This window comes from Chiloscyllium plagiosum, chromosome 34, assembly GCF_004010195.1.
Source record: "Chiloscyllium plagiosum isolate BGI_BamShark_2017 chromosome 34, ASM401019v2, whole genome shotgun sequence".
Lineage (NCBI taxonomy): Eukaryota > Metazoa > Chordata > Chondrichthyes > Orectolobiformes > Hemiscylliidae > Chiloscyllium > Chiloscyllium plagiosum.
Genome location: NC_057743.1, coordinates 8,970,954 through 8,989,906, shown reverse-complemented (window position 1 = coordinate 8,989,906; position 18,953 = coordinate 8,970,954). Strand labels below are relative to the sequence as shown.

General features: G+C 44.6%; 1 protein-coding gene across 1 annotated transcript in view; it reads left to right on the top strand.

Annotated features, from left to right (window-relative positions):
* The window catches only part of LOC122540197 (endothelin-converting enzyme 1-like), a 310,307-nt gene that overhangs the window by 66,093 nt on the left and 225,261 nt on the right, over nucleotides 1–18,953 (top strand). The window lies entirely within an intron of this gene.

Below are 18,953 nucleotides of genomic sequence, written 5' to 3'. Positions count from 1 at the left end.
TCACCTTGACCTCCCTCCACCTATCGCAATTCCAACGCCCCTCCCCCAAGTCCCTCCTCCCTACCTTTTATCTTAGCCTGCTGGACACACTTTCCTCATTCCTGAAGAAGGGCTTATCCCGAAACGTCGATTCTCCTGTTCCTTGAATGCTGCCTGACCTGCTGCGCTTTTCCAGCAACACATTTTCAGCTCTGATCTCCAGCATCTACAGTCCTCACTTTCTCCTCGAAGATAGTACTGTGCGGAGCAAGGGTGATTGTCCTGAGTAATGGTCGTCGCCAGATACTGGCCGAACTCCACAGGGTAATCAACAGGTTTCCAAGATGAAGATGCTGGTGGCCAGGGTTGGATGCCAACATAGCTACGTTGATGCGGCAGTTGCCAACAAAGACAAAAATTGCCATCACCCCACATTTATGGAAATGGCTGGACTCGGTTGCATGTCAACTATGGTGGTCCTTTCATGGGTCAATGCTCCTGGTCATTGTGTTCGCCCATTCAAAGTAGTTGGACATGCATAAGGTTCGTTCAGCAAACTCAGGAATGACAATTGAGAAGCTGTGAGCATTGTTCGCAGAAGACAGACTCCCAGAGTTATTGGTCTTGGACAATGGGATATCATTTACCAGCAGGGAATTCAAATATTCCAAAAGTCCCACGGCGTTCAGCACATAAGAACAGCTCCATATCATCCTTTGTCCAATGGTCTCGTAGAAAGAGTGGTCCAAAAATTGAAGGAAGGCTTAAAGAAACAGCCTACAGCCTCAATTGTGACGAAACTGTCCCGGTTCCTGTTTGATTATCGGATTACCCCATACACAATAACAGGGTAGCTCCAGCAGATTTGCTGAGTCTGCACCAGGTTAAATCTGATATTTGCAGACCTGGGGAGGGAGGGTAAAACAGTAGCAGGAATGCCAATACTGACCAAATATCTCCTCTAAGTGAGAGATACAGTTTAATTCAGTGAATGAAGTTTGATTCTGGAATCATGGAAATGGCCCTTTATGGATACAAGGCAAGGTTGACGCGAAGTCAGATCCTGTGACATACAAAGTTCGGGTAGGTGATTCTGTCCAGAACAAACACATGGATCACCTGAAAGCTGTTACCTCACAAATGGGGGAGGAGCAAAACAAAACTGGCCCCTCAGAACAGCCTGAAGGCCAGGCAGAAACTGCAGCTAATGTCGAGGAAACATCACAGTCTGAAATGGATGCAACCTCGATACTGTTGCTGCCTGAAGAAGAGGAGGAGACTCTTCCAAGACATTCTGGACGCAATAGATGGGCCACGGTCAAGTACACGCCACCTGTGTCTGGGTCTGAGGCAGAGGAACGGGACCTGTTTGAAAGCGTCCCAAAAGGAGCTACGAGCAATCGACCAGGCCTACATCCTCGGATTGGGGTTGGGGGAGGGGTAGGCCGGGGAGGGGGGTGCAGGGTGAGATAGGGGGAGAGAGATAGTGATTGGGACCAACTTGAGTGGGGTTGTTAACCTGGGCCTTTGGCTGACCAATATAACCAGGGCATTCGAATTTCCTCAGTTGAGAGTGGACTCTGAGCCGGCTGGCCACAGCCAATGCTCTGATACACCAGTAAATAAAGAGTGATTTAGTGGCGGGACCCGGTCTGTGTGCAGTTATTTCAAAGGGTATTAAGGGAAATGGGCCAAAGGTAGGTATATGGAATTAGGCCACTGATCAGCCATGATATGGCGGAACATGCTCGACGGGCAGAATGGCCTACTCCTGTTCCTGTTTTCCTTTAAGTTTAGGTTGTGTGGCTCAAATTTGGCAGAGCTGCATACATTTATCTAAAGTGTAACTGTGGCACCATTAAAAACTCTTTAACGGGATTGTGCTAACTTCCTCTTGTGTGTACCTCCCACTTAACCCATATTGTTCAAATCTGAATAATAGAATCTTACATCACAGATTGAGACTTTGCATGGCCACATACTGTTTCAAACAGTGAGACAATTGTTCCCCATCCTCCCACACTCTCCTTTCCGGCTGAATACATTCAAATGATTGTTGAAGTCAATGTGAAATCTCCCCTCTGTGATGACCTGCACTGAATTACATATATTTATAAGATTTCAGAAGTACAAAATTTGTCGAGCAAGAAATATTTTTTTTTCTTAAATGTTTTTCTTTTGTTGCTGGGGAACAGAATACCACTAAGATGATAAACATCCACAGAGGGTGCTCGACTATTAACTTCCCACGGTTAAGCACTTTTTAGTCTGAGGAAACTTGTTTTATTGGGATCGCAAGACAGAAATAGGCCATTCGGCCCACTCTCTCTTCTCTGTAGGCAGCTTCCTCTGGATGGAGGCTTCCATTGCGGAGTTGAGGATGCTGAGGTGACTGAAGAGACAAATCCTGGATCCACACACTCAGCCACGGGTGGGGGAAGGCGAGATTTGAGGTGGGGTTGGACGCTCGGATTCTCACACAGCTCTCTCTTCTTGTTGTGAGTTTGCCCTCAGCCTCCACTTGGGTCTGTTGGAGGCAGTGAAATGGCTGGCACCTTTGCCCACGTTTCTTCCCCAGGTTGGGCAGTCTTGGGCAAGGGATTTCCCCAGTCAGTGGGAAGGGTGCATTTCTTTAGGGAGGCTTTGAGGACACCATTTGATGGGAACCACTTGCCGTGGTACAGCTTCTTTTTGGAGTCTTGTGCCATGTGAGCAATGTGATCCACCAGCTGTAGCTGACTGGCTGTATCCCAGGGTCTCGATATTGTCCTGAGAGACGATAATGATAATGGAGCTCCATCCTGCCATTGCAGAGAAATCTCCAAGGATTTGAGCTGGGCAAGATTGTTTTCTTCTTATTACTCACAGGATGTGGGTGTCACTGGCCAGGCCAACATGCCTGGGATGGGAGCCATATGAAGGCCAGAACAGGCAAGGATGGCACTTTCCTTCTCTAAAGGATAATAGTGAACCAGATGGGTCTTACCCAACAATTGACAATGGTTTCATGACTATCATTATACCCTATTGTCAGATTCTTTTTAATTGAAGTCATCTGCCATAGCAGGATTTGAACCCAGGTCCCCAGAAGATGAATAGTGTAGTGATAATACCACCAAGACATTGCTTCCCCAGATGTTGGCTGCCTTCTCGTATATATCAGAGATATTTGGCCTATATGAACCACTCTCTGTGTGAAAAAGCTGCCCCTCAGGTCCTTTTTAAATCTTTCGCCTCTCACCTTAAAACGCTGCCCTCTAACTTTGAACTCTCCCATCCTCGGGAAAAGGCCTTTGCTCTTCACCTTATCTATGCCCCGCATGTGGGAATAGTTTGTCTTGGTAACCTTGGTTGGCATGGACAAATTGGTCTGTTTCCTTGCCGTCTGGCTCTTAGTCACACAAACCTCACTCCAACCCTTTTTATTTCATCCGGCCTTGGCAACTTTACTGTCTTATCCTTTCTCCCTCATTGCTTCACCAGATTCCTCCTTTTAAATCCAACTGTGCTGTTCATCGAAACATAGGAACCCGACAGTGTGGAAGGAGGCCATTTGGCTCATCAAGTCTACACCAACACACAGAAGAGCATCCCAATCCCAACCCTATCCCTGCATTTTCCATGGCTAATCCACTAGCCTGCACATCCTTGGATTGTGGAAGGAAACCCGTGCAGACATGAGGAGAATGTGCAAACTCCACACGGTCACCCAAAGGTGAATCAAATCCGGGTCCCTGGCACTGATGAGGCAACATTGCTAATGACTGAGCCAATGTGCTGCCTAACTCACCTTAACCAATCCCCGTGGCACGAATATGCTTTAAAGTGCACCCACTCTATCCTGACATTTGATGGATCTGGGGATAAAATATCTGACTCTGAGCTTTACACCACATGGTTCAAGCTGAGGGAGGGAGCCGGTTTTTCTGGTAGATTAGGGAATTGGAATATTTCAGATCCTCAATATTTAAATTGTGGGAATAATCCAATTCATGAACAATTACTGATCAGTCACAAGTATAATTAAAAATGAGGTTCCTTATCAACTTGAAGTGAGAGAAAGCAAGAGCTCTGTAAAGTCAAGGTCCTATCTGACAAACACTTCCACAAACAGCTTTTGACGTTAGATTGGGTGGCATCTTGAAAGTTCTGTCACTACGATTTGGATTAATCTCTGGAATGTAACGAGAGAGAGAAGAATCTCAGGCAGACACAGGGACGTTTCTTCATTAGTTAACCCCTCGTCCAATTCCAAATTCATTCCAACTTCAAAACGAAGGATAAAGTTGTCATTTATTAGAATTAGAATTAGATTTTGTTGTCATGTGTGCTCAAGTACAGGATTACAGGAGAACAATGAAAAGTGTACAAAGTAATTGAATCATAGAATCACTACAGTGTAGAAGCAGGCCGTTCAGCCCATCAAATCCACACAGCTGTCTCTGCAGAGCAACTCAACTAAACCCACTCCCCACCTCATAACCTTACATTTCCTATGGCCAATCCACCCAGCTTGCACATCCCTGGATACAATGGGCAACTTAGCATGGCCAATCCTCCTAACCATAGGCCATCCACCTAAGTCGCCATTCACCAGCGTCAACTTGGCTACAAAACAACTGCAGATATCGAGAAACACAGCTGAAAAGAAAGGAAAATGTCTAGGTCATAAAGTCCCATCTCAATTAAGGCGTATGGAATGCTCAACCTCTGATGCAGGCTCCCAGGTTAAACAAAAGTCCACAGCATTGATTGAATGCAGAATTTTGCTGTACACTGTGGTTTTCTCCAGCACAGCAGAAGAGATGAGAATTGCTATCAATCAGTCCTGTGCTGAACGACCGGCGTCATATCCAAATACTGTCGAGGGTGTGTGCTTTCTGCTGACTATCGATTCCCCATTTTTAATCTAAGTCCATTTTTTGGGCACAGACTTGAATTAATTGTCATGCAGTTTTGCTACGGTGTGATTTATTTTAATGTTTTCATGTTTACTAGGTGCCGTATTGATTTTTGTTGCTCACACCTCTGCAGATATTTTGATGCTTCGATTATTTTTGAAACAGTGGAGGACCTTCTGACACAAATGTGCATTTCAATAAATCCGAGGGAGTATAACTGCAAAAATATGCTTATATGACACTTCTGTTGTAATAAAACATCCTAAAATATATCAATGGAGTATGACTGGATAAAATTTCACACTGAGGCAGTAAAAGGACATTAGCCAGGTCACATCTCATAGAATCATACAATCCCTACCTACAGTGTGGAAACAGGCCATTTGGCCCAACCAGTTCACACTGATCCTCTGAAGAGTATCCCACCCATTCCCCTATCATAATACTCTATATTTCCCTGACTAATGCTTTGAGGCTACACATCCCTGAAGTTACTGAAGTGAGTGTTAAAGCCAGGTTGTTTGGCCTCTCTTTAGTACGTATCATAAAATGCTCCTGTGTCTGGTTCTCAAACAACGACCTCTTTTGCATACTATCAAAGTCTTTAATTCCCAAGTTAGTGCCAACAGATACAGATATTTTCTAATCAGCCTGCTCTGAGATATTATTCCACACCTCTGGAGCAGGTTGGACTTGAGCCAGGTTCTCTGAGTTCAGAGGTAAGGATACTACCACTTTGCTACAAGAGTATATTGCATCACAATATACTCAAACAGCTACTCCAGACACCCTGAGATAACCTGAGTCAAAGAGTGTGGGCAGGTCAGGCAGCATCCGACGAGCAGGAACCTGAAACGCCGATTCATCCTGCTCCTGGGATGCTGCCTGACCTGCTGTGCTTTTCCAGCACCACACTCTTTGACTTGGGTTATCTCAGAGTGTCTACAGTAGTTGTTCAAGTATATTCAACCGTGATCTTTGAGTCTGATCACCAGCATCTGCAGGCCTCACTTTGTCCTATTTTTTCCACCCTGAGATAACCGAATGAAATAACTGCAGAGGGGCCATATTATGTCATCAAGTCACCCTTTACTTACATGTGCAGAGTACATGGTCTCAAAGCCAGTCCCTAGACTGAGGAGACCTTTTGAATCCCCTGTGTATATCCATCAGCCAGGGCTCCCTGATTGGCCCAAGTTAACAACCCCAGTCAAGGATCCTATTGTCAGTGAAATGTACATGGCACTGCTTCAAATCACTACACAACTGATCATAATCTAAGGGGTTGCAGTAATATTCCAGCTGGAAATCCCGGAGGCAGTGGCATACCCTGGAGTGTCAATGAGCTGAATACGGACTTGGAAGGCCCGTTTCACCAAGGGGGAGCCATGGAAGTGCCTGTGTGCTCAATCTCAGTCAAAGGCACACAACCATTTAAAGGCTGAATGGATGCAAAGATTTTGGGACATCATTGCCCAGCGACTGAATGGGACCCCACATCCCGTCACAGCTCAAGGGACAGAGTGTAGAAGGTTCGAGAAACAATGTGCCCTGAAAAGCAATAAAGTGTCCCTTAGCTATTGTTAAAGAAGTTGCTGTTCAGCAGTTCCAGCTTATCATTATGGCGTCACGCAGGAGAGGGAAGGAAAGAGAGAAAGTAGATGCAGGAGCAGGCTGATCATCCAACTCAGTCCCCTCAGTTGCTGTTTTCAATCTTCGATCCCTTTGGCCCTAAGAACTGTACTGAACTCCTTCTTGAAAACATTCAATGTTTCGGCCTTAACTGCTTTTCCGAGGCAGAGGATTCCACACTGTTTGGGTGAAGAAATTCTCCTCACCTCAGTCCTAAAGTCCTCATGTCCTTAGACTGTGCCTCCTGGTTCTGGATTCCGCAGTCATTCGGAACATCATTCCTGAATATAATCTGTCTAATCCTGTCAGAATTCTACAGGTTTCTGTGAGATCACCAACTCATTCTTCTAAATTCCAGTGAATATTGTCCTAACCCATTCAGTCTCTCTTCATAAATCAGTCCTGCAATCCCAGGAATCAGTCTGGTCCCTGCACAGTGAGAACATCCTTTCTCTGAAGGACACCAAAACCACAGACGCTATTCCAAGTGTGATTTCAGCAAGGCTTTCCACAATCTTAGAAAGAGATCCCTGCTGCTGGAACTCGAATCTTCACTTCAAGAAAGACTTGAGGAGCTTCCATTTGTCTAGTGCTGCTTGTATCTTCAAAACTTTGCAACCAATGGAGTACCTTTCTGAAAGTGTGATCACTATTGTAATGTAAGCAAACATAGAGGCCAGACGTCCAGCAAGATCCCACAAAACCATAGCCAGATCACCCGTTTCGGTGATGTTGGTTCAGGGATTGGGGGGGTGTTGGCCAGGGACACTCTTTTTTAACGCTGCGGACAGTTAAAGATGGACAATAAGTGCTGAGTTTCTGTTCCTATGTGTTAAAGGAGTTCACACTTTTGGCATTTGCAATAAACATCACACTCCGCACCATTCACAAAGTAAAGAACTCAGTCAGGAAGTGAGTCATGGCTCACAGATGAGGAAAAGGCAGAGGAAATGGAGGAAACTAAAGGCCGAATTAGCAAGAATGGGTTGCAGTTTGATTACCACTTTACTCCAAAAGACAAGAACTCGGAGCCGGACTAGGCCTTATGGCCTCTTTCAAAAAAATCATGGTGGGACTTCATTCCATTTGCCTGAATCCCTTTAGTACCCAAAAATCTTTCAATCCTTCAAAATACTCTCCGACTGAATACACACTGTGCTCTGCAATCAAGAATTTCAAAGATTCACAATTCTCTGAGGGAAGCAGTTGCTGGCATTGTGGTCAAGGCATTGGGCCTAGTAATTCTGAACGCGAGTCATGGGTTCAAATCAGATTAAGGCAGCTGGTGGTATTTAACTTCCTTTCATAAATCTGGAATTGAAATCCAGTGTCAGGTCTGGTGATTGTCTTCAGCAAAGAACATCAATCATTCCTTCCACAGTCCGACCACCTCAGGGTCAACAATAATGTGTTCAACTCTTCACCGCCCTCTGAAATGGTCCAACAAGAGCTCAGGGACAATGAGGTAAAAGCAGCAAACTCTGGGCTTGCCAGCAATGCCCAAATCCCACAGGGAAAGAAAATTATAAAACACTCTCAGCACGTGGAAACATTTTGATCCAACTAGCCCACGGTGGTGTTTCTGCTCCGATTTGAGCCTAATTTCTCTTCATCTCAGCCCTAAGCACTAGCACCTTTAACCTGACACTCTGGCTCCCAGTACCTTCAGCTGAGTGGAAGCAGTCCCCACATTTATTCTGTTGAGCCCTTGAAGAGTTTCAACAGGATCGTCTTCCATTTTACCGTCGGCAGAGAGTGTTGACCAAATCTGCTCACCATTCAGATCCCAACATTCTCGAGCAAAATTAAATCAGGACAAATCGGAATTAAATGGGAATAAAATAAATCTTTGAGTGCTTCAGTGTGGTTCCCATTAATTACTGCGCAACAGAAGTTAACAAGTTAGTGGCCGGCACGGTGGCACAGTGGTTAGCACTGCTGCCTCGCAGCGCCAGAGATCCGGGTTCAATTCCCGCCTCGGGCGACTGACTGTGTGGAGTTTGCACATTCTCCCCGTGTCTGCGTGGGTTTCCTCCGGGTGCTCCGGTTTCCTCCCACAGGCCAAAGATGTGCAGGTCAGGTGAATTGGCCATGCTAAATTGCCCATAGTGTTAGGTAAGGTGGTTTGCGCTTCGGCGGGGCGGTGTGGACTTGTTGGCCGAAGGGCCTGTTTCCACACTGTAAAGTAATCTAAAAAAAAAAAATCTAATCTAATCTAAGTAGGGCAGCATGATGGCCCAGTGATTAATACTGCCACCTTACAGTGCCATGGACCTGGGGTCAATTCTACCTTTGGGTGACTGTCTGTGTGGATTCTCCCCGTGTCCACATGGGTTTCCTCCAGGTGCTCTGGTTTCCTCCTAAAGATGTACAGATTAGGTGGAGTGGTCTTGCTAAATTGTCCACTGTGTCCAGGGATATGCAGGCTAACTGGACTAGCCATGGGAAATGCAGTGTTGCAGGGGAGGGGGTTGGTCTGGGGGGGAATGTTCTTTGGTGGGTTAGTATGGGCCTAATGTAGTAGGGATTCTATGAAGTTAAATAAAAAAGGCAGAAATGTATAGTTGTGCGTTGGAACCAAATTGCTCGAAGGAGCAACTTCAGCAGCCTGTGCTAAACATAGCTTTTCTTCCACTAGCGAAATGTGCGGAGTTACTGTGTGCACTTGGTACAAGGGTTTTGTCCAGTTCACAGCAAAAATTAATCCCTACTGTTATCGCCAGTCTTCCAAAGAATTTCCTGTTTGTTTTTCCAGCGAGGACATTGAGAAATTTGCGTATATTCTTATCCTGACAGGCAGCACAGTCACCGTGAGAATTTCCATTACTTTTCTGCATCCAGGCGGAAATGAATTTCCTGTTTTCCAGGAGGTGGGATTTTCTCCAAGATACAGTCAAGATCATCGTTGCACAGTAAATTCAAATTGGGATTTATTGGCTGGCTTTGCAATGTGGATGGGAATGTGAGCAACTATCTATTCAAGGGAGCAATTTAATGTGAAGCACCTGGTCAGAAATATTAGAACTGAAGAGGTATTTGGGATTTCAATGCCAAATCACTGTAAGATGATCTCGTTGGCAAGAAAGCTTTTCAAATTAGACCCGTGGACCTACAATACAAAAAGCAAGTCAATGTTCATGTCCAATTCCAACCTCACAATGTTCCTACATTATTCAACATTTAATTGAGTACTTTGAAAGTACTTTTCATTTTAATTCATTCTCTCAGAGGATATGGACATTACTGGCAAGACTGGCCTTTGGGCCCAATCCCTAATTATCTTTGAACTGAGCCGTTTCAGAAGCCCGTTCTGAGTCAACAACAATGCTGTGAATCTGCATGCATGTATATAAGAATATAAAAATATACGAGGGTGAGCAGGCCATTCAACCCATCAGCCTACTCTGCTGTTCAATGAGATCATACTTCCATATCACATTCCCACTCTATCCTCAAATCCCTTCATGTTTTCTTCAATATAGAAATCTAGTGATATCTGTCTTGAACATATTCAATAAATGAGATCCTACAGCTCTCTCAGACAGAATTCCAAAGTTTCACGACCTTCTAAGTGAAGAAATTCTTAAAATTCTCAGTTTTAAATGGTCCACCTCATATTCTGCATCCTCTTGTTCTACAACCAGGGGCTGGCCAGTGTGATTCCTCCATCTACTTGTCAATTACTGGAAGAGCTGCAACTGCTTTGACTTCCATTTCTTCTAATCTCCTGATAAAATATTCACAGGATGAGGCCATCACTGTCTAGGCCGGCATTTATTGCCCAGAGGGCAGTTAAGAGTCAACTACGTTGCTGTGGGCCTGGAGTCACAGGTAGGCCAGACCAGGTAAGGATCGCAGTTTCCTTCCCAAAAGGATATTAGTGAACCAGATGGGGTTTTCCTATCAGTCGACAATGGATTCATGGTCTTCATTAGACTCTTATTTCCACACTTCTTTTTCAATTGAATTCAAATTCCACCCACTGCTCTGGTGGGATAGAAACCTGGATGCCAGCACATTACCTGGGTAAACAGTCTAGTGATAATAGCACTAGGCCATCACCTCCCCACAGTAGGATATACTGTATAGACCAGACCAGGCAAGGATGGCAGATCTCCTTCCCTAAAGGACCTGAGTGAACTATCTTGGATTTTGATAGTTACGCCGTCGGTATTCCTGAAACTCAACAACCTTTTGAGTTGAATTTAAATTGCATCATTATGCGATTTGACTGTGTATCTCCAGAACATTGTCCTGGATTACTAATCCTCTCCCTCCTAGCGTAGGAACCACAGCAGGGATTGGTGCACAGCAAACTCCCACAAACAGCACATGAGATGGTACCAGGTCATCTGCTTAGTGAAGTTAATGGTGAGATGAATATTGGTAAGACACAAGAGGACCTCACTTCCTCTTCAAATACTGTCCCGGCCTGTCATCTCCGATCCAAAGGCAGCCCCTCTCGTCCACTGTCCATGGAAATGTATGTCTTTTGAAGCTTAAAGAGGCAAGGAGTCTCCCAAGTTTTCTCTACCTTGCTGAAGTGCCGCAATGTCAGTTGGCCTAGTTATCATATCTGAACCAACTTCCAACACTGCATTCAAATTCTTCAAGTTCTGATGAAACCATCAGTTGCCCATCTCAGGAAGGAGTATAGGCCTATACTGGGCTGGGAGCTTGCAATTGGAACCCTTCAACATGGAGAGGTTGTTGGAGCTGCAGCTATCACAGGGATGCTAACCACTCAGTCAGAAGACCTCCTGGAAATATACACACACAACAACAGTCATTGAGTCATAGAGATGTACAGCATGGAAACAGACTCTTCAGTCTAACTTTCCCATCCTGACCAGTTATCCTAATTTAATCTAGTCCCATTTGCCAGCATTTGGCCCATATCCCTCTAAACCCTTCCTATTCACATACCCATCCAAATGCCTTTTAAATGTTGTAATTGTACCAGCCTCCACCACTTCCTCTGGCAGCACATTCCATACACGTCCCACCCTCTGTATGAAAAAGTTGCCCCTTAGGTCCCTATTAAATCTTTCCCCTCTCACCTTAAACCTACACCCTCTAGCTTTGGACTCCTCTAACTTGGGAAAAAGACCTTGACTATTCACCCTTTAGAGGGATATGGCCCAAATGTTGGCAAATGGGATATCTGGTTGGCAGGGATGAGTTGGACCGAAAGGTCTGGTTCTGTGCTGTACATCTCTATGACTCTATGTGAAATAGGAAGGGGCTCAGGATAGATCCTTGAGTGATACCAGAGATAACATTCGAGACAGTTAAAGGAATCTACTGATGGCAATCCTCTGGCTGTACATTTATTTCTTTTTTTGTTTTATATCCAGAGGTGCATTTTCACTCAACCAAGTGCCTCTATTCTTTATCACCAAATCACCCAGGGCATTTTTTTCACCTATTAATCAGCACCAGTAAATCACCCATGTGTATCAACTGATGTAAATTTCATGCAAAGTCCTCTGAGCGCAAGAGGCCAAAGGGAAGGCAGATGAACTCAGGGCATAGTTAGGAACATAGGACTGGATATCATAGCAATTACAGAAACATGGCTCAGGGATGGACATGACTGGCAGCTTAATGTTCCAGGATATAAATGCTATAGGAAGGGCAGAAAGGGAGACAAGAGAGGAGGGGGAGTCGCATTTTTAATAAGGGATAGCATTTGAGCTGTACTGAGGGAGGATATTCTGGAAATATATCCAGGGAAGTTATTTGGGTAGAACGGAGAAATAAGAAAGGGATGATCACCTTACTGGGATTGTTTTATAGACCCCCAATAGTCAGTGGGAAATTGAGAAACTAGTGTGTAAGGAGATGTCAGTTATCTGTAAGAATAATAGGGTGGTTATGGTAGGGAATTTTAACTTTCCAAACTAGATGGAGAGGAATTTGTTAAGTGTGTACAAGACAATTTTCTAATTCAGTATGTGGATGTACCTACTAGAGAAAAGTGCAAACCTGACCTACTCTTGGGAAATAAGGCAGGGCAGGTGACTGAGGTGTCCGTGGGGGAGCACTTTGGGACCAGTGACCATAATTCTATCAGTTTTAAAATAATGATGGAAAAGGATAGACCAGATCTAACAGTAGACGTTCTAAACTGAAGGAAGGCCAATTTTGACAGGATTAGGAAAGAACTTTCAAAAGCTGATTGGGGGCAGATGTTCACAGGTAAAGGGACGGCTAGAAAATGGAAAGCCTTCAGATATGAGATAACGAGAATCCAGAGAAAGTATATTCCTGTCAGGGTGAAAGGAAAGGCTGGTAGGTATAGGGAATACTGGATGACTACAGAAATTGAGGGTTTGGTTAAGAAAAAGAAAGAAACATATGTCAGGTATAGACAAGATAGATCGAGTGAATCCTTAGAAGAGTATAAAGGCAGTAGGAGTATACTTAAGAGGGAAATCAGGAGGGCAAAAAGGGGACATGAGATAGCTTTGGCAATTAGGGTTAAGAAGAATCCAAAAGGTTTTACAAATACATTAAGGACAAAAGGGTAACTAGGGAGAGAATAGGGCCCTCAAAGATTAGCAAGGTGGCCTTTGTGCGGAGCCACAGGAGATGGGGGAGATACCAAACCAGTATTTTGCATCAGTGTTTACTGTGGAGAAGGATATGGAACATATAGAATGTAGGGAAATAGATGGTGACATCTTGCAAAATGTCCAGGTTACAGAGGAGGAAGTGCTGGATATCTTCCAGGTGGATGCATAAAGGTGGATAAATCCCCAGGACCTGATCAGGTGTACCCTAGAACTCTGTGGGAAACTAGGGAAGTGATTGCTGGGCCTCTTACTGAGATATTTGTATCATTGATAGTCACAGGTGAGATGCCGGAAGACTGGAGGTTAGCCAAAGTGATACCACTGTTTAAGAAGGGTGGTAAAGACAAGCCAGGGAACTATAGACCAGTAAGCCTGACATCGGTGGTGGACAAGTTGTTAGAGGGAATCCTGAGGGACAGGATTTACATGTGTTTGGAAAGGCAAGGACTGGTTCGGGATTGTCAACATGGCTTTGCGTGTGGGAAATCATGTCTCACAAACTTGATTGAGTTTTTTGAAAAAGTAAAAAGGAGATTGATGAGGGCAGAGCAGTAGATGTGATCTATATGGACTTCAGTAAGGCGTTCGACAAGTTCCCGATGAGAGACTGATTAACAAGGTTAGATCTCATGGAATACAGGGAGAGCTAGTCATTTGGGTACATAACTGGCTCGAAGGTAGAAGACAGAGGGTGGTGGTGGAGGGAGCTTCGGAGAGTCGGTGTGGACTTGTTGGGCTGAAGGGCCTGTTTCCACACTAAAAAAAATTCAGCATCTCCATATAGCTCAAACTCTCCAACCCAAGAAACATCCAATAAAGCTGGTTAAATGATGACCATACAATGACTTTTCCTGAAGAAGGGCTTATGCCCGAAATGTCGATTCTCCTGCTCCTTGGATGCTGCCTGACCTGCTGCGCTTTTCCAGCAACACATTTTTCAGCTCTGATCTCCAGCAACTGCAGTCCTCACTTTCTCCACCATACAATGACTGTCAATTATTGTTAACAATCCATCTGGTTCACTATGTCTTTCATGGTAGAAAATCTACCATCCTTACCAAGTCTGGTCTACATGTGACTCCAGATCCACAGTAACGTAGTTGACTCTTAATAGTCAATGGGCACTAAAGCAATACCCATAAACCATGAACAGACATTTTAAAAATGAAAAACTGACAATATCCTGCCCCTGAAAATATTACTGTAACACCCTTTCTCTCTAAACCCCATTCTGCACTCCGTGCAATCACTTAACACTCTGAGGAGAAGGTCAGAGAGTAACTGACCAATTGGATTGGTCTTAACAGCACCACCGGGACCAGTGGTTACCACTGGAACTTCATCTCATTCCTGAAGAGGGGGAGCCATGAGGCAGATGGCAGGTTTGTTAAATGGAGGATGGGAGCTTCTCACTGGCACCACGACAGGATGCCTCAGGGATGAGGGGGCACTGAAATGCACAGTCCAGGCAGGAGGGAGGGACAGACATTTGGGGTGGGGGCATCACTTATTGAAAATGGGACTCATGATGAAGGGTCATCCCTTTCTCCCGGGCAGCATCTTGCATGTAGCTAACCTCCTGCTGGCTGACAAAGTACGGCCAGACACGAAGAGGCAGTTAAGTGGCCATACGCTGGTCAATGTTAGGGCCTTGACTGATGCCAGAATAGGAAAGCCAACTGAGTCTCACCCTACTGCTTATTCAATCCCAGTCAGGTCAGGCTAGCGAAGTAAATGGTTAAAAAGGCAGTTGGAGAATTTTACTTGCAGGGGACAGTTCAAATTCAGCTGATTGTACCAGTGTGGGATTGCCATTACTTCAATCGATCGAGCTCGAATTTGATGTATTATTGTCGCATGTGCCTGGGTACAGTGAAAAGTTTTGTTTTGTGTGCAGTACAGACAGATCATACCATACAAAGTGCATTAAGGAGACAGAACAGAGCGAGGAATATAGTGTTGTGGCTGCAGAGAAGTTGCACAGACAGTGAGATCAACATTAAATTTAATATTTGAGAGTCTATTAACCAGCGGGGAGAGAAGATATTCTTAACTCTATTGATACATGTTTCTGGGATTATTTCCAGGATATTTAAACAAGGCTGAATTGTTCAATACTTTGATTTAACTCGGAGTCTTCAGAGAGCAGCAGTTGGAAAATGTAAATGACTGGATGTGAAGGTTCATGACACAAACAGAGTTTCACATCGAGTTTGCATTCATTTAATTTTCAAGCAATGAGTTCTGTCCCTGTGGCTTTTCCTTACGGTTTTGGCCAATCATAAAGGGTTTTTTTTCTGTTTTCATTCACAAAATGAAAGTGTCACTGGCCAAGTTAGCATTTTTTGCCCATCCCTAATGGTCCAGAGGGCAGTTGAGAGTCGACCACATTGCTGTGGCTCTGGAGTCATGTGTAGGCCAGGCCAGGTAGAGACAGCAGTTTCCTTCCCTAAAGGACTACCATTAATTGGTTGAAAAACAATTGGCAATGGATTCACGGCCATCCCGGGATTCTTAATTTCAGATTTTTGTTGAATTCAAATTCCACCATCTACCATGGCACATTTCAGCACCCAGAACAATTCCTGCATTTCCAGGTGAATAGTCTGGCAATGATACCAACAGGCCATCACCTCCTCTTTCGTTCTCCAGTTGGGGAACCTTGCAGAAATTCACCCCCAAACTAGCTGCTTCTTGTTCAAACCAGGAAAGATGGTCCCGAGTCTAGGTTGTGTGTGTGTGTGACAACAAGCAGACGACAAGCAACATGAATTTGACTGGGACAACACTACCATTATAGGGCAAGCCAAACAAAGAACAGCCAGGGAATTCCTAGAAGCATAGCACTCATCCACAAACTCCATCAACAAACACATAGACCTGGACCCAATATACCGGCCACTACAGCGGACAGCTGAAACTGACAACCGGAAGCGGCAGGGACAGGCCACTATAAATGCCGGAGGAAACACCACAGAAGCGCTTCACAGAAGGCTTCCAAGCACTGAGGATGTCACCTAGACAGGGGACGAAACGTTTGCAACAAAAACTTCCAGCTCGGCGAACAGAACCACAGCAGTCCATGTTGCCATAATCCCAAACTAAACTAGTGCCCACCTGCCTGCACTTGGCCATATCAGTCCAAACCTTTCCTATTCATGTATTTATCCAAATGTCTTTGAAACATTGTAACTGTCGATGCCCCCACCATTTTCTCTGGAAGTTCATTCCACACACGAATCACTCCCTGTGTAAAAACAGTTCTTCCTCATGTCCTTTTACAGTTTTTCTCCTCTCACCTTAAAAATATGCCCCCTTGTCTTGAAATCCTCCACCCTAGGAAAAAGACACCTGCCAGTCACCTTATCCAGACCCCTCATGGTTTTAAACACCTCTATAAGGTCACCCCTTAACCTCCAGTGAAGAAAATGCCAGCCTTTCCTTATAATTCAAATCCTCCATTTTTGGCAACATCCTAATAAATCTTTTCTGAACCTTCTCTTAACAACCTGTTCAGGGATATTATTCCACACCTCCAGTGCGGGTGGGACTTGAACCTGGCTCAGAGGTAGGGATGCTACCATTGCACCACAAGACCCCTTCAGGTTCCATTCCAATTCCACTTTAGTGTTTCTCAGATGTTGTAGCAGTACAGATTGTCCTTGTATCAAGAAACTCATGAGGCATTGGTCTTTGAGGTTGAAGGTGAGAGATGAATGTGCTTACAGGCAAAGCAGATGATTACAAAAACAGGAATCTAGGGCAGTGCCATGACTGGGGGTCAAGCTGATCCCTAGATGTAGACTCAATTGGCTAAAGGACCACTTCTGAGCTGCATGACTCCATGGTACAGGTGGAGGCATGGAACCTGTGAATGATCCCCAACCTGCACTCACTCGTAACTGGAGAACTGAACTGAACTGAACTGAGCTGAGCCCTGCTTTGATGGGGAAGGGTATATACACACACACACATACACACAGCACAAGTACCCTTCATGGGCATCAACCCAGTACTCAGAGCCTGCACCGTGGTTTATCAGGGAATTCTGGAGTGCAGACTAAATCTGACCCTGACTCTGACCATAGCCATTATCCAACAAGTCAGGGTGTTGCTGATACACCCTGTCTCCTGGAAGCTATCAAGCATGTTCATTCCAGCACTGGGGATGCTGCACAGTGATCCCAGTGATTTGCAAAGCTAGAGACAACACAGCACTCCCACACTGTAAACAGGAAAAGTCCTTTCCTATTATTTACATCAAGAAGTGTTACCTCATCTTGTTTTTACTCTCTCTCTTTATCTCTTTACTTGCATTTTCTCTCTTTGTCTTTCTTTTTTTCCTTCTTTCCCTCTTTCAGCCTCTCTTTTTTCTTTCTCTCTTCCTTCTCTTTCTTGCTTGCTTTCTCTTTTTCTCTCTCTTTCTTGCTTTCTCTTCCTTTCTTTCATTGTCTCTCTTTTCTTTCCTTCTCTCTCTCTCATTTCACTTTATTTGTCCCTCTCTCTTTCTCCCTTTCCCTCTATCCCTCTATCTTTCTCTCTCTCGCACTCTCTCTTTCTCACTTGTGCTTTCTCACTCTATCAGCATCATCATTCTCACTGGCTCTCCTTCAGTTCAATTTGGACGGAGTGTGTCAGTGGAGCAACCCTTTGGCTGAGGCATTCAACCATGATCCCACTGACTGTGGTGCAATTTTGTGTGGCTATCACAGATCCCCATAGCCTTAGCTTAAGAAACAAGAGAAGAACAAACTGTTTTCCTGGGGACAGAGTCAAAATTTCTAACTCAACCAACTCTTTATGCACCTCAGTGCAGTATGTTGGAACTTGCCGTGTACTAACATTTACTGGGCTTTCTGACTAGATGCTGAACTTTTACAAAATGGATATGTTAGTGAGTTTTGAGAAGATTTGTAGCTCAGGTTGAGGTTCTGGATGTAGGTTTGCTCGCTGAGCTGGAAGACTTGTTTTCAAACATTTCATCACCCTACTAGGTGACATAATCAGTGAGCCTCTCGTGAAGCACTGGTGGTCTGGCCGGCTTTTTATTTATGTGTTTAGGTCTCCTTGGGTTGGTGACATCATTTCTGTGGTGATGTCATTTCCTGTTCCTTTTCTCAGGGGGTGGTAAATGGGATCCAACTCAATGCATTTGTTGATAGAGTTCTAGTTGGAATGCCGTGCTTCTAGGAATTCTCATGCGTGTCTCTGTTTGGCTTGTCCTAGGATGGATGTGTTGTCCCAGTCAAAGTAGTGTCCTTCCTCATCCGTATGTAAGGATACTAGTGAGTGTGGGTCATGTGGTTTTGTGGGTAGTTGATGTTCGTGTATCCTGATAGCTAGTCTTCAGCCTGTTTGTCCAATATAGTGTTTGTTACAGTTCTTGCATGGTATTTTGTAAATGACAGTTTTGCTTGTTGCCTGTATATGGTCTTTCAAGTTCATCAGCAGCTATTTTAGTGTGTTGGTGGGTTTGTGGGCTACCATGATGCCAAGGGGTCTGAGTAGTCTAGCAGTCATTTCTGAGGTGTCTTTAATGTAGGGGGAGAGTGGCTATGGTTTCTGGACATGTTTTGTCTGCTTATTTGGGTTTGTTATTGAGAAATCGGCGGACTGTGTTCATTGGGCACCTGTTCTTTTGGAATACACTGTATAGATGATTTTCCTCTGCTCTGCATAGTTCCTCTGTGCTGCAGTGTGTGGTGGTGCATTGAAATAATGTTCTAATGCAGCTTTGTTTGTGGGTGTTGGGATGATTACTTCTGAAGTGCAGTATTTGGCCCGTATGTGTTGTTTGCCTGTAGACACTGGTTTGAAGTTTCCCCATTGGCTTTTAGGTAAAAACAAGGACTGCAGATGCTGG